At 57.4% G+C, this 14,633-nt stretch overlaps 1 pseudogene; it reads right to left on the bottom strand.

Moving 5' to 3' along the window:
- Window positions 1-14,356, bottom strand: part of LOC135330669 (cell surface glycoprotein 1-like) — a 28,400-nt pseudogene extending 14,044 nt beyond the window's left edge.
- Between the last annotated feature and the right edge of the window lie 277 nt (window positions 14,357-14,633).

Consider the following 14,633-nt stretch of genomic DNA (forward strand, 5'->3'; position numbering starts at 1 on the left):
TCAGGGTTTGGCATTGGAGAAGGCTCAGGGTTTGGCTCAGGGCTTGGCGTTGGAGAAGGCTCAGGGTTTGGCGTTGGAGAAGGCTCAGGGTTTGGCTCAGCCCTTGGCGTTGGAGAAGGCTCAGGGTTTGGCTCAGGCTTTGGCGTTGGAGAAGGCTCAGGGTTTGGCTCAGGCTTTGGCCTTGGAGAAGGCTCAGGGTTTGGCGTTGGAGAAGGCTCAGGCTATGGCGTTTGAGAAGGCTCAGGGTTTGGCTCAGGCTTTGGCGTTGGAGAAGGCTCAGGCTTTGGCTCAGGGTTTGGCGTTGGAGAAGGCTCAGGGTTTGGCGTTGGAGAAGGCTCAGGGTTTGGCATTGGAGAAGGCTCAGGGTTTGGCTCAGGGTTTGGCCTTGGAGAAGGCTCAGGGTTTGGTGTTGGAGAAGGCTCAGGGTTTGGCTCAGGGTTTGGCCTTGGAGAAGGCTCAGGGTTTGGCGTTGGAGAAGGCTCAGGCTTTGGCTCAGTGTTTGCCGTTGGAGAAGGCTCAGGGTTTGGCGTTGGAGAAGGCTCAGGCTTTGGCTCAGGGTTTGGCGTTGGAGAAGGCTCAGGCTTTGGCTCAGGGTTTGGCGTTGGAGAAGGCTCAGGGTTTGGCGTTGGAGAAGGCTCAGGCTTTGGCTCAGGGTTTGCCGTTGGAGAAGGCTCAGGGTTTGGCGTTGGAGAAGGCTCAATGTTTGGCTGAGGCTTTGGCGTTGGAGAAGGCTCAGGGTTTGGCTCAGGGTTTGGCGTTGGAGAAGGCTCAAGCTTTGTATCACGGTTTGGCGTTGGAGAAGGCTCAGGGTTTGACTCAGGGTTTGGCGTTGGAGAAGGCTCAGGGTTTGGCTCAGGCTTTGGGGTTGGAGAAGGCTCAGGGTTTGGCCTTGGAGAAGGCTCAGGTTTTGGCTCAGCCCTTGGCGTTGGAGAAGGCTCAGGCTTTGGCTCAGGGTTTGGCCTTGGAGAAGGCTCAGGGTTTGGCGTTGGAGAAGACTCAGGCTATGGCGTTTGAGAAGGCTCAGGGTTTGGCTCAGGGTTTGGCATTGGAGAAGGCTCAGGCTTTGGCTCAGGGTTTGGCGTTGGAGAAGGCTCAGGCTTTGGCGTTGGAGAAGGCTCAGGGTTTGGCTCAGGGTTTGGCCTTGGAGAAGGCTCAGGGTTTGGCGTTGGAGAAGGCTCAGGCTTTGGCTCAGTGTTTACCATTGCAGAAGGCTCAGGATTTGGCGTTGGAGAAGGCTCAGGGTTTGGCTCAGGGTTTGGCGTTGGAGAAGGCTCAGGGTTTGGCTCAGGGTTTGGCGTTGGAGAAGGCTCAGGGTTTGGCGTTGGAGAAGGCTCAGGATTTGGCTCAGGGTTTGGCGTTGGAGAAGGCTCAGGGTTTGGCGTTGGAGAAGGCTCAGGGTTTGGCTCAGGGTTTGGCGTTGGAGAAGGCTCAGGGTTTGGCATTGGAGAAGGCTCAGGCTTTGGCTCAGGGTTTGGCGTTGGAGAAGGCTCAGGGTTTGGCGTTGGAGAAGGCTCAGGCTTTGGCTCAGGGTTTGGCGTTGGAGAAGGCTCAGGGTTTGGCGTTGCAGAAGGCTCAGGCTTTGGCTCAGGCTTTGGCGTTGGAGAAGGCTCAGGGTTTGGCGTTGGAGAAGGCTCAGGCTTTGGCTCAGGCTTTGGCGTTGGAGAAGGCTCAGGGTTTGGCGTTGGAGAAGGCTCAGGCTTTGGCTCAGGGTTTGGCGTTGGAGAAGGCTCAGGGTTTGGCGTTGGAGAAGGCTCAGGCTTTGGCTCAGGCTTTGGCGTTGGAGAAGGCTCAGGGTTTGGCATTGGAGAAGGCTCAGGGTTTGGCTCAGGCTTTGGCGTTGGAGAAGGCTCAGGGTTTGGCGTTGGAGAAGGCTCAGGCTTTGGCTCAGGGTTTGGCATTGGAGAATGCTCAGGGTTTGGCGTTGGAGAAGGCTCAGGGTCTGGCTCAGGGTTTGGCGTTGGAGAAGGCTCAGGGTTTGGCGTTGGAGAAGGCTCAGGCTTTGGCTCAGGCTTTGGCGTTGGAGAAGGCTAAGGGTTTGGCCTTGGAGAAGGCTCAGGGTTTGGCTCAGGGTTTGGCGTTGGAGAAGGCTCAGGGTTTGGCGTTGGAGAAGGCTCAGGCTTTGGCTCAGGGTTTGGCATTGGAGAAGGCTCAGGGTTTGGCGTTGGAGAAGGCTCAGGGTTTGGCTCAGGGTTTGGCGTTGGAGAAGGCTCAGGCTTTGGCTCAGGGTTTGGCCTTGGAGAAGGCTCAGGCTTTGGCGTTGGAGAAGGCTCAGGGTTTGGCGTTGGAGAAGGCTCAGGGTTTGGCTCAGGGTTTGGCGTTGGAGAAGGCTCAGGTTTTGGCGTTGGAGAACGCTCAGGGTTTGGCGTTGGAGAAGGCTCACGGTTTGGCTCAGGCTTTGGTGTTGGAGTAGGCTCAGGGTTTGGCGTTGGAGAAGGCTCAGGGTTTGGCTCAGGCTTTGGCGTTGGAGAAGGCTCAGGGTTTGGCGTTGGAGAAGGCTCAGGCTTTGGCTCAGGCTTTGGCGTTGGAGAAGGCTCAGGGTTTGGCGTTGGAGAAGGCTCAGGGTCTTGCTCAGGGTTTGGCGTTGGAGAAGCCTCAGGGTTTGGCGTTGGAGAAGGCTCAGGGTTTGGCTCAGGCTTTGGCGTTGGAGAAGGCTCAGGGTTTGGTGATGGAGAAGGCTCAGGGTTTGCCTCAGGGTTTGGCGTTGCAGAAGGCTCAGGGTTTGGTGATGGAGAAGGCTCAGGCTTTGCCTCAGGGTTTGGCGTTGGAGAAGGCTCAGGCTTTGGCGTTGCAGAAGGCTCAGTGTTTGGCTCAGGCTTTGGCGTTGGAGAAGGCTCGGGGTTTGGCTCAGGGTTTGGCCTTGGAGAAGGCTCAGGGTTTGGCTCAGGCTTTGGCATTGGAGAAGGCTCAGGGTTTGGCTCAGGGTTTGGCCTTGGAGCACGCTCAGGGTTTGGCGTTGGAGAAGACTCAGGCTATGGCGTTTGAGAAGGCTCAGGGTTTGGCTCAGGGTTTGGCATTGGAGAAGGCTCAGGCTTTGGCTCAGGGTTTGGCGTTGGAGAAGGCTCAGGGTTTGGCGTTGGAGAAGGCTCAGGGTTTGGCTCAGGTTTTGGCCTTGGAGAAGGCTCAGGGTTTGGCGTTGGAGAAGGCTCAGGCTTTGGCTCAGTGTTTACCATTGGAGAAGGCTCAGGATTTGGCGTTGGAGAAGGCTCAGGTTTGGCTCAGGGTTTGGCCTTGGAGAAGGCTCAGGGTTTGGCGTTGGAGAAGGCTCAGGCTTTGGCTCAGGGTTTGGCGTTGGAGAAGGCTCAGGGTTTGGCGTTGGAGAAGGCTCAGGCTTTGGCTCAGGCTTTGGCGTTGGAGAAGGCTCAGGGTTTGGCTCAGGGTTTGGCCTTGGAGCAGGCTCAGGGTTTGGCGTTGGAGAAGACTCAGGCTATGGCGTTTGAGAAGGCTCAGGGTTTGGCTCAGGGTTTGGCATTGGAGAAGGCTCAGGCTTTGGCTCAGGGTTTGGCGTTGGAGAAGGCTCAGGGTTTGGCGTTGGAGAAGGCTCAGGGTTTGGCTCAGGTTTTGGCCTTGGAGAAGGCTCAGGGTTTGGCGTTGGAGAAGGCTCAGGCTTTGGCTCAGTGTTTACCATTGGAGAAGGCTCAGGATTTGGCGTTGGAGAAGGCTCAGGTTTGGCTCAGGGTTTGGCCTTGGAGAAGGCTCAGGGTTTGGCGTTGGAGAAGGCTCAGGCTTTGGCTCAGGGTTTGGCGTTGGAGAAGGCTCAGGGTTTGGCGTTGGAGAAGGCTCAGGCTTTGGCTCAGGCTTTGGCGTTGGAGAAGGCTCAGGGTTTGGCGTTGGAGAAGGCTCAGCGTTTGGCTCAGGGTTTGGCGTTGGAGAAGGCTCAGGGTTTGGCGTTGGAGAAGGCTCAGGCTTTGGCTCAGGGTTTGGCGTTGGAGAAGGCTCAGGCTTTGGCGTTGGAGAAGGCTCAGGCTTTGGCTCAGGCTTTGGCGTTGGAGAAGGCTCAGGGTTTGGCATTGGAGAAGGCTCAGGCTTTGGCTCAGGGTTTGGCCTTGGAGAAGGCTCAGGGTTTGGCGTTGGAGAAGGCTCAGGCTTTGGCTCAGGGTTTGGCGTTGGAGAAGGCTCAGGGTTTGGCGTTGGAGAAGGCTCAGGCTTTGGCTCAGGCTTTGGCGTTGGAGAAGGCTCAGGCTTTGGCGTTGGAGAAGGCTCAGGCTTTGGCTCAGGCTTTGGCGTTGGAGAAGGCTCAGGGTTTGGCGTTGGAGAAGGCTCAGGCTTTGGCTCAGGGTTTGGCGTTGGAGAAGGCTCAGGCTTTGGCTCAGGCTTTGGCGTTGGAGAAGGCTAAGGGTTTGGCCTTGGAGAAGGCTCAGGGTTTGGCTCAGGGTTTGGCGTTGGAGAAGGCTCAGGGTTTGGCGTTGGAGAAGGCTCAGGCTTTGGCTCAGGGTTTGGCGTTGGAGAAGGCTCAGGGTTTGGCTCAGGGTTTGGCGTTGGAGAAGGCTCAGGCTTTGGCTCAGGGTTTGGCGTTGGAGAAGGCTCAGGCTTTGGCTCAGGGTTTGGCGTTGGAGAAGGCTCAGGCTTTGGCGTTGGAGAAGGCTCAGGGTTTGGCGTTGGAGAAGGCTCAGGGTTTGGCTCAGGGTTTGGCGTTGGAGAAGGCTCAGGGTTTGGCTCAGGGTTTGGCGTTGGAGCATGCTCAGGGTTTGGCGTTGGAGCATGCTCAGGGTTTGGCGTTGGAGAAGGCTCAGGCTTTGGCTCAGGGTTTGGCGTTGGAGAAGGCTCAGGGTTTGGCTCAGGGTTTGGCGTTGGAGAAGGCTCAGGGTTTGGCTCAGGCTTTGGCGTTGGAGAAGGCTCAGGGTTTGGCGTTGGAGAAGGCTCAAGTTTTGGCTCAGGCTTTGGCGTTGGAGAAGGCTCAGGGTTTGGCGTTGGAGAAGGCTCAGGGTTTGGCTCAGGGTTTGGCGTTGGAGAAGGCTCAGGGTTTGGCGTTGGAGAAGGCTCAGGGTTTGGCTCAGGCTTTGGCGTTGGAGAAGGCTCAGGGTTTGGCTCAGGCTTTGGTGTTGCAGAATGCTCAGGTTTTGGCTCAGGGTTTGGCGTTGAAGCATGCTCAGGGTTTGGCTCAGGTTTTGGCGTTGGAGAACGCTCAGGTTATGGCGTTGGAGAAGGCTCACGGTTTGGCTCAGGCTTTGGAGTTGGAGTAGGCGCAGGGTTTGGCGTTGGAGAAGGCTCAGGCTTTGGCTCAGGCTTTGGCGTTGGAGAAGGCTCAGGGTTTGGCCTTGGAGAAGGCTCAGGGTTTGGCGTTGGAGAAGGCTCAGGCTTTGGCTCAGGCTTTGGCGTTGGAGAAGGCTCAGGGTTTGGCGTTGGAGAAGGCTCAGGGTCTGGCTCAGGGTTTGGCGTTGGAGAAGGCTCAGGGTTTGGCGTTGGAGAAGGCTCAGGGTTTGGCTCAGGCTTTGGCGTTGGAGAAGGCTCAGGGTTTGGTGATGGAGAAGGCTCAGGGTGTGCCTCAGGGTTTGGCGTTGGAGAAGGCTCAGGGTTTGGCTCAGGGTTTGGCGTTGGAGAAGGCTCAGGGTTTGCCCTTGGAGAAGGCTCAGGGTTTGGCTCAGGGTTTGGCGTTGGAGAAGGCACAGGGTTTGGCATTGGAGAAGGCTCAGGCTTTGGCTCAGGCTTTGGCCTTGCACAATGCTCAGGGTTTGGCTCAGGGTTTGGCGTTGGAGAAGGCTCAGGGCTTGGCGTTGGAGAAGGCTCAGGGTTTGGCTCAGGGTTTGGCCTTGGAGATGGCTCAGGGTTTGGCGTTGGAGAAGGCTCAGGGTTTGACTCAGGGTTTGGCGTTGGAGAAGGCTCAGGCTTTGGCTCAGGCTTTGGCGTTGGAAAAGGCTCACGGTTTGGCTCAGGGTTTGGCATTGTAGAAGGCTCAGGGTTTGGCGTTGGAGAAGGCTCAGCCTTTGGCTCAGGGTTTGGCGTTGGAGAAGGCTCAGCCTTTGGCTCAGGGTTTGGCGTTGGAGAAGGCTCAGGCTTTGGCTCAGGGTTTGGCGTTGGAGAAGGCTCAGGGTTTGGTGTTGGAGAAGGCTCAGGGTTTGGCTCAGGCTTTGGTGTTGGAGAAGGCTCAGGGTTTGGCGTTGGAGAAGGCTCAGGCTTTGGCTCAGGGTTTGGCGTTGGAGAAGGCTCAGGGTTTGGCTCAGGGTTTGGCGTTGGAGAAGGCTCAGGGTTTGACTCAGGGTTTGCCGTTGGAGAAGGCTCAGGGTTTGGCATTGGAGAAGGCTCAGGGTTTGGCTCAGGGTTTGGCCTTGGAGATGGCTCAGGGTTTGGCGTTGGAGAAGGCTCAGGGTTTGACTCAGGGTTTGGCGTTGGAGAAGGCTCAGGCTTTGGCTCAGGCTTTGGCGTTGGAAAAGGCTCACGGTTTGGCTCAGGGTTTGGCATTGTAGAAGGCTCAGGGTTTGGCGTTGGAGAAGGCTCAGCCTTTGGCTCAGGGTTTGGCGTTGGAGAAGGCTCAGCCTTTGGCTCAGGGTTTGGCGTTGGAGAAGGCTCAGGCTTTGGCTCAGGGTTTGGCGTTGGAGAAGGCTCAGGGTTTGGTGTTGGAGAAGGCTCAGGGTTTGGCTCAGGCTTTGGTGTTGGAGAAGGCTCAGGGTTTGGCGTTGGAGAAGGCTCAGGCTTTGGCTCAGGGTTTGGCGTTGGAGAAGGCTCAGGGTTTGGCTCAGGGTTTGGCGTTGGAGAAGGCTCAGGGTTTGACTCAGGGTTTGCCGTTGGAGAAGGCTCAGGGTTTGGCATTGGAGAAGGCTCAGGGTTTGGCTCAGGGCTTGGCGTTGGAGAAGGCTCAGGGTTTGGCGTTGGAGAAGGCTCAGGGTTTGGCTCTGGGTTTGGCCTTGGAGAAGGCTCAGGCTTTGGCTCAGGCTTTGGCGTTGGAGAAGGCTCAGGCTTTGGCTCAGGGTTTGGCGTTGGAGAAGGCTCAGGGTTTGGCCTTGGAGAAGGCTCAGGGTTTGGCATTGGAGAAGGCTCAGGGTTTGGCTCAGGGTTTGGCCTTGGAGAAGGCTCAGGGTTTGGTGTTGGAGAAGGCTCAGGGTTTGGCTCAGGGTTTGGCCTTGGAGAAGGCTCAGGGTTTGGCGTTGGAGAAGGCTCAGGCTTTGGCTCAGTGTTTGCCGTTGGAGAAGGCTCAGGGTTTGGCGTTGGAGAAGGCTCAGGCTTTGGCTCAGGGTTTGGCGTTGGAGAAGGCTCAGGGTTTGGCTCAGGGTTTGGCGTTGGAGAAGGCTCAGGGTTTGGCGTTGGAGAAGGCTCAGGCTTTGGCTCAGGGTTTGCCGTTGGAGAAGGCTCAGGGTTTGGCTCAGGGTTTGGCGTTGGAGAAGGCTCAAGCTTTGTATCACGGTTTGGCATTGGAGAAGGCTCAGGGTTTGACTCAGGGTTTGGCGTTGGAGAAGGCTCAGGGTTTGGCTCAGGCTTTGGGGTTGGAGAAGGCTCAGGGTTTGGCGTTGGAGAAGGCTCAGGTTTTGGCTCAGCCCTTGGCGTTGGAGAAGGCTCAGGCTTTGGCTCAGGGTTTGGCCTTGGAGAAGGCTCAGGGTTTGGCGTTGGAGAAGGCTCAGGCTATGGCGTTTGAGAAGGCTCAGGGTTTGGCTCAGGGTTTGGCATTGGAGAAGGCTCAGGCTTTGGCTCAGGGTTTGGCGTTGGAGAAGGCTCAGGCTTTGGCGTTGGAGAAGGCTCAGGGTTTGGCTCAGGGTTTGGCGTTGGAGAAGGCTCAGGGTTTGGCGTTGGAGAAGGCTCAGGCTTTGGCTCAGTGTTTACCATTGCAGAAGGCTCAGGATTTGGCGTTGGAGAAGGCTCAGGGTTTGGCTCAGGGTTTGGCGTTGGAGAAGGCTCAGGGTTTGGCTCAGGGTTTGGCGTTGGAGACGGCTCAGGGTTTGGCGTTGGAGAAGGCTCAGGATTTGGCTCAGGGTTTGGCGTTGGAGAAGGCTCAGGGTTTGGCGTTGGAGAAGGCTCAGGGTTTGGCTCAGGGTTTGGCGTTGGAGAAGGCTCAGGGTTTGGCGTTGGAGAAGGCTCAGGGTTTGGCTCAGGGTTTGGCGTTGGAGAAGGCTCAGGGTTTGGCGTTGGAGAAGGCTCAGGCTTTGGCTCAGGGTTTGGCGTTGGAGAAGGCTCAGGGTTTGGCGTTGGAGAAGGCTCAGGGTTTGGCTCAGGCTTTGGCGTTGGAGAAGGCTCAGGCTTTGGCGTTGGAGAAGGCTCAGGCTTTGGCTCAGGGTTTGGCATTGGAGAAGGCTCAGGGTTTGGCGTTGGAGAAGGCTCAGGCTTTGGCTCAGGGTTTGGCGTTGGAGAAGGCTCAGGGTTTGGCGTTGGAGAAGGCTCAGGCTTTGGCTCAGGCTTTGGCGTTGGAGAAGGCTCAGGGTTTGGCATTGGAGAAGGCTCAGGGTTTGGCTCAGGGTTTGGCGTTGGAGAAGGCTCAGGGTTTGGCGTTGGAGAAGGCTCAGGGTTTGGCTCAGGGTTTGGCATTGGAGAATGATCAGGGTTTGGCGTTGGAGAAGGCTCAGGGTCTGGCTTAGGCTTTGGCGTTGGAGAAGGCTCAGGGTTTGGCGTTGGAGAAGGCTCAGGCTTTGGCTCAGGCTTTGGCGTTGGAGAAGGCTAAGGGTTTGGCCTTGGAGAAGGCTCAGGGTTTGGCTCAGGGTTTGGCGTTGGAGAAGGCTCAGGGTTTGGCGTTGGAGAAGGCTCAGGGTTTGGCTCAGGGTTTGGCATTGGAGAAGGCTCAGGGTTTGGCGTTGGAGTGGGCTCAGGGTTTGGCTCAGGGTTTGGCGTTGGAGAATGCTCAGGCTTTGGCTCAGGGTTTGGCGTTGGAGAAGGCTCAGGGTTTGGCTCAGGGTTTGGCGTTGGAGAAGGCTCAGGCTTTGGCGTTGGAGAAGGCTCAGGGTTTGGCGTTGGAGAAGGCTCAGGCTTTGGCTCAGGCTTTGGCGTTGGAGAAGGCTAAGGGTTTGGCCTTGGAGAAGGCTCAGGGTTTGGCTCAGGCTTTGGGGTTGGAGAAGGCTCAGGGTTTGGCGTTGGAGAAGGCTCAGGTTTTGGCTCAGCCCTTGGCGTTGGAGAAGGCTCAGGCTTTGGCTCAGGGTTTGGCCTTGGAGAAGGCTCAGGGTTTGGCGTTGGAGAAGGCTCAGGCTATGGCGTTTGAGAAGGCTCAGGGTTTGGCTCAGGGTTTGGCATTGGAGAAGGCTCAGGCTTTGGCTCAGGGTTTGGCGTTGGAGAAGGCTCAGGCTTTGGCGTTGGAGAAGGCTCAGGGTTTGGCTCAGGGTTTGGCGTTGGAGAAGGCTCAGGGTTTGGCGTTGGAGAAGGCTCAGGCTTTGGCTCAGTGTTTACCATTGCAGAAGGCTCAGGATTTGGCGTTGGAGAAGGCTCAGGGTTTGGCTCAGGGTTTGGCGTTGGAGAAGGCTCAGGGTTTGGCTCAGGGTTTGGCGTTGGAGAAGGCTCAGGGTTTGGCGTTGGAGAAGGCTCAGGATTTGGCTCAGGGTTTGGCGTTGGAGAAGGCTCAGGGTTTGGCGTTGGAGAAGGCTCAGGGTTTGGCTCAGGGTTTGGCGTTGGAGAAGGCTCAGGCTTTGGCCTTGGAGAAGGCTCAGGGTTTGGCTCAGGGTTTGGCGTTGGAGAAGGCTCAGGCTTTGGCGTTGGAGAAGGCTCAGGGTTTGGCGTTGGAGAAGGCTCAGGGTTTGGCTCAGGCTTTGGCGTTGGAGAAGGCTCAGGGTTTGGCGTTGGAGAAGGCTCAGGGTTTGGCTCAGGCTTTGGCGTTGGAGAAGGCTCAGGGTTTGGCGTTGGAGAAGGCTCAGGCTTTGGCTCAGGCTTTGGCATTGGAGAAGGCTCAGGGTTTGGCGTTGGAGAAGGCTCAGGCTTTGGCTCAGGGTTTGGCGTTGGAGAAGGCTCAGGGTTTGGCGTTGGAGAAGGCTCAGGCTTTGGCTCAGGCTTTGGCGTTGGAGAAGGCTCAGGGTTTGGCATTGGAGAAGGCTCAGGGTTTGGCTCAGGCTTTGGCGTTGGAGAAGGCTCAGGGTTTGGCGTTGGAGAAGGCTCAGGCTTTGGCTCAGGGTTTGGCATTGGAGAATGATCAGGGTTTGGCGTTGGAGAAGGCTCAGGGTCTGGCTTAGGCTTTGGCGTTGGAGAAGGCTCAGGGTTTGGCGTTGGAGAAGGCTCAGGCTTTGGCTCAGGCTTTGGCGTTGGAGAAGGCTAAGGGTTTGGCCTTGGAGAAGGCTCAGGCTTTGGCTCAGGGTTTGGCATTGGAGAAGGCTCAGGGTTTGGCGTTGGAGAAGGCTCAGGGTTTGGCTCAGGGTTTGGCATTGGAGAAGGCTCAGGGTTTGGCGTTGGAGTGGGCTCAGGGTTTGGCTCAGGGTTTGGCGTTGGAGAATGCTCAGGCTTTGGCTCAGGGTTTGGCGTTGGAGAAGGCTCAGGGTTTGGCTCAGGGTTTGGCGTTGGAGAAGGCTCAGGGTTTGGCGTTGGAGAAGGCTCAGGGTTTGGCGTTGGAGAAGGCTCAGGGTTTGGCTCAGGGTTTGGCGTTGGAGAAGGCTCAGGTTTTGGCGTTGGAGAACGCTCAGGGTTTGGCGTTGGAGAAGGCTCACGGTTTGGCTCAGGCTTTGGTGTTGGAGTAGGCTCAGGGTTTGGCGTTGGAGAAGGCTCAGGGTTTGGCTCAGGGTTTGGCGTTGGAGAAGGCTCAGGGTTTGGCGTTGGAGAAGGCTCAGGCTTTGGCTCAGGCTTTGGCGTTGGAGAAGGCTCAGGGTTTGGCGTTGGAGAAGGCTCAGGGTCTTGCTCAGGGTTTGGCGTTGGAGAAGCCTCAGGGTTTGGCGTTGGAGAAGGCTCAGGGTTTGGCTCAGGCTTTGGCGTTGGAGAAGGCTCAGGGTTTGGTGATGGAGAAGGCTCAGGGTTTGCCTCAGGGTTTGGCGTTGCAGAAGGCTCAGGGTTTGGTGATGGAGAAGGCTCAGGCTTTGCCTCAGGGTTTGGCGTTGGAGAAGGCTCAGGCTTTGGCGTTGCAGAAGGCTCAGTGTTTGGCTCAGGCTTTGGCGTTGGAGAAGGCTCGGGGTTTGGCTCAGGGTTTGGCGTTGGAGAAGGCTCAGGGTTTGGCTCAGGCTTTGGCGTTGGAGAAGGCTCAGGGTTTGGCTCAGGGTTTGGCCTTGGAGCAGGCTCAGGGTTTGGCGTTGGAGAAGGCTCAGGCTATGGCGTTTGAGAAGGCTCAGGGTTTGGCTCAGGGTTTGGCATTGGAGAAGGCTCAGGCTTTGGCTCAGGGTTTGGCGTTGGAGAAGGCTCAGGGTTTGGCGTTGGAGAAGGCTCAGGGTTTGGCTCAGGTTTTGGCATTGGAGAAGGCTCACGGTTTGGCGTTGGAGAAGGCTCAGGCTTTGGCTCAGTGTTTACCATTGGAGAAGGCTCAGGATTTGGCGTTGGAGAAGGCTCAGGTTTGGCTCAGGGTTTGGCCTTGGAGAAGGCTCAGGGTTTGGCGTTGGAGAAGGCTCAGGCTTTGGCTCAGGGTTTGGCGTTGGAGAAGGCTCAGGGTTTGGCGTTGGAGAAGGCTCAGGCTTTGGCTCAGGGTTTGGCGTTGGAGAAGGCTCAGGGTTTGGCTCAGGGTTTGGAGTTGGAGAAGGCTCAGGGTTTGGCGTTGGAGAAGGCTCAGGGTCTGGCTCAGGGTTTGGCGTTGGAGAAGGCTCAGGCTTTGGCCTTGGAGAAGGCTCAGGCTTTGGCTCAGGCTTTGGCGTTGGAGAAGGCTAAGGGTTTGGCCTTGGAGAAGGCTCAGGGTTTGGCTCAGGGTTTGGCGTTGGAGAAGGCTCAGGGTTTGGCGTTGGAGAAGGCTCAGGGCTTGGCTCAGGGTTTGGCATTGGAGAAGGCTCACGGTTTGGCGTTGGAGAAGGCTCAGGGTTTGGCTCAGGGTTTGGCGTTGGAGAATGCTCAGGCTTTGGCTCAGGGTTTGGCGTTGGAGAAGGCTCAGGGTTTGGCTCAGGGTTTGGCGTTGGAGAAGGCTCAGGCTTTGGCGTTGGAGAAGGCTCAGGGTTTGGCGTTGGAGAAGGCTCAGGCTTTGGCTCAGGGTTTGGCGTTGGAGAAGGCTCAGGGTTTGGCGTTGGAGAAGGCTCAGGGTTTGGCTCAGGGTTTGGCGTTGGAGAAGGCTCAGGGTTTGGCGTTGGAGCATGCTCAGGGTTTGGCGTTGGAGAAGGCTCAGCCTTTGGCTCAGGGTTTGGCGTTGGAGAAGGCTCAGGGTTTGGCTCAGGCTTTGGTGTTGGAGTAGGCTCAGGGTTTGGCGTTGGAGAAGGCTCAGGGTTTGGCTCAGGCTTTGGCGTTGGAGAAGGCTCAGGGTTTGGCGTTGGAGAAGGCTCAGGCTTTGGCTCAGGCTTTGGCGTTGGAGAAGGCTCAGGGTTTGGCGTTGGAGAAGGCTCAGGGTCTTGCTCAGGGTTTGGCGTTGGAGAAGCCTCAGGGTTTGGCGTTGGAGAAGGCTCAGGGTTTGGCTCAGGCTTTGGCGTTGGAGAAGGCTCAGGGTTTGGTGATGGAGAAGGCTCAGGGTTTGCCTCAGGGTTTGGCGTTGCAGAAGGCTCAGGGTTTGGTGATGGAGAAGGCTCAGGCTTTGCCTCAGGGTTTGGCGTTGGAGAAGGCTCAGGCTTTGGCGTTGCAGAAGGCTCAGTGTTTGGCTCAGGCTTTGGCGTTGGAGAAGGCTCGGGGTTTGGCTCAGGGTTTGGCGTTGGAGAAGGCTCAGGGTTTGGCTCAGGCTTTGGCGTTGGAGAAGGCTCAGGGTTTGGCTCAGGGTTTGGCCTTGGAGCAGGCTCAGGGTTTGGCGTTGGAGAAGGCTCAGGCTATGGCGTTTGAGAAGGCTCAGGGTTTGGCTCAGGGTTTGGCATTGGAGAAGGCTCAGGCTTTGGCTCAGGGTTTGGCGTTGGAGAAGGCTCAGGGTTTGGCGTTGGAGAAGGCTCAGGGTTTGGCTCAGGTTTTGGCATTGGAGAAGGCTCACGGTTTGGCGTTGGAGAAGGCTCAGGCTTTGGCTCAGTGTTTACCATTGGAGAAGGCTCAGGATTTGGCGTTGGAGAAGGCTCAGGTTTGGCTCAGGGTTTGGCCTTGGAGAAGGCTCAGGGTTTGGCGTTGGAGAAGGCTCAGGCTTTGGCTCAGGGTTTGGCGTTGGAGAAGGCTCAGGGTTTGGCGTTGGAGAAGGCTCAGGCTTTGGCTCAGGCTTTGGCGTTGGAGAAGGCTCAGGGTTTGGCTCAGGGTTTGGCGTTGGAGAAGGCTCAGGGTTTGGCGTTGGAGAAGGCTCAGGGTCTGGCTCAGGGTTTGGCGTTGGAGAAGGCTCAGGCTTTGGCCTTGGAGAAGGCTCAGGCTTTGGCTCAGGCTTTGGCGTTGGAGAAGGCTAAGGGTTTGGCCTTGGAGAAGGCTCAGGGTTTGGCTCAGGCTTTGGCGTTGGAGAAGGCTCAGGGTTTGGCGTTGGAGAAGGCTCAGGGCTTGGCTCAGGGTTTGGCATTGGAGAAGGCTCACGGTTTGGCGTTGGAGTGGGCTCAGGGTTTGGCTCAGGGTTTGGCGTTGGAGAATGCTCAGGCTTTGGCTCAGGGTTTGGCGTTGGAGAAGGCTCAGGGTTTGGCTCAGGGTTTGGCGTTGGAGAAGGCTCAGGCTTTGGCGTTGGAGAAGGCTCAGGGTTTGGCGTTGGAGAAGGCTCAGGCTTTGGCTCAGGGTTTGGCGTTGGAGAAGGCTCAGGGTTTGGCGTTGGAGAAGGCTCAGGGTTTGGCTCAGGGTTTGGCGTTGGAGAAGGCTCAGGGTTTGGCGTTGGAGCATGCTCAGGGTTTGGCGTTGGAGAAGGCTCAGCCTTTGGCTCAGGGTTTGGCGTTGGAGAAGGCTCAGGGTTTGGCTCAGGGTTTGGCGTTGGAGAAGGCTCAGGGTTTGGCTCAGGCTTTGGCGTTGGAGAAGGCTCAGGGTTTGGCGTTGGAGAAGGCTCAAGTTTTGGCTCAGGCTTTGGCGTTGGAGAAGGCTCAGGCTTTGGCTCAGGGTTTGGCCTTGGAGAAGGCTCAGGGTTTGGCGTTGGAGAAGGCTCAGGCTTTGGCTCAGGGTTTGGCGTTGGAGAAGGCTCAGGGTTTGGCGTTGGAGAAGGCTCAGGGTTTGGCTCAGGCTTTGGCGTTGGAGAAGGCTCAGGGTTTGGCGTTGGAGAAGGCTCAGGCTTTGGCTCAGGGTTTGGCGTTGGAGAAGGCTCAGGGTTTGGCGTTGGAGAAGGCTCAGGGTCTGGCTCAGGGTTTGGCGTTGGAGAAGGCTCAGGCTTTGGCCTTGGAGAAGGCTCAGGCTTTGGCTCAGGCTTTGGCGTTGGAGAAGGCTAAGGGTTTGGCCTTGGAGAAGGCTCAGGGTTTGGCTCAGGGTTTGGCGTTGGAGAAGGCTCAGGGTTTGGCGTTGGAGAAGGCTCAGGGTTTGGCTCAGGGTTTGGCATTGGAGAAGGCTCACGGTTTGGGGTTGGAGTGGGCTCAGGGTTTGGCTCAGGGTTTGGCGTTGGAGAATGCTCAGGCTTTGCCTCAGGGTTTGGCGTTGGAGAAGGCTCAGGGTTTGGCTCAGGGTTTGGCGTTGGAGAAGGCTCAGGCTTTGGCGTTGGAGAAGGCTCAGGGTTTGGCGTTGGAGAAGGCTCAGGCTTTGGCTCAGGGTTTGGCGTTGGAGAAGGCTCAGGGTTTGGCGTTGGAGAAGGCTCAGGGTTTGGCTCAGGGTTTGGCGTTGGAGAA

Source organism: Dromaius novaehollandiae, chromosome 1 (genome assembly GCF_036370855.1).
Source record: "Dromaius novaehollandiae isolate bDroNov1 chromosome 1, bDroNov1.hap1, whole genome shotgun sequence".
Lineage (NCBI taxonomy): Eukaryota > Metazoa > Chordata > Aves > Casuariiformes > Dromaiidae > Dromaius > Dromaius novaehollandiae.